Genomic DNA, 502 nt, shown 5'->3' with positions numbered 1-502 from the left:
CTAAAATCAAAATCATTATTATTTATAATAAAGATTCTGTAAGGCTTAAAGCAATATTAAGAATTTGCAAGATGGGTTTCATGTAAAAGATAGGAAAAACTCTAGTGAGTTAAGGAAACTGCTTAAGGTTGAGGAGGTCATGATGAGTAATATGATGTATGGAAAAGAAAGGTTAGAGCAGTTAGAGAAAGAAATTTACAAAGTTGAACGTTTGGATCAAGTCAGTGTAGGAAGGCCAAGGAAAATTAGGAATGTGTTTTATACTCTGTTGTAAGAATTATGGGAGTGGATTGATAAAATCTGAAGAACAGAAAACTATTGAAACAATCAACTCAGTCAATAAAAATCAGTTGTTAATGAATGCAAATTTGAAAGAAAGGTATAAAACCAAATTTTTTGAAGATAAAGATTAGATTTATTTTTATTATATTTACTTTGATTTCAGGGTTGATCAAAGGTATGGTACTTTTAGAGGATCGGGTTATGCCCCTTTCCCCTTGGA

This window comes from Penaeus monodon, chromosome 15, assembly GCF_015228065.2.
Source record: "Penaeus monodon isolate SGIC_2016 chromosome 15, NSTDA_Pmon_1, whole genome shotgun sequence".
NCBI classification, from domain to species: Eukaryota; Metazoa; Arthropoda; class Malacostraca; order Decapoda; family Penaeidae; genus Penaeus; species Penaeus monodon.
The sequence above is the reverse complement of the archived record's forward strand: the minus strand, read 5'-3'. Positions refer to the sequence as shown.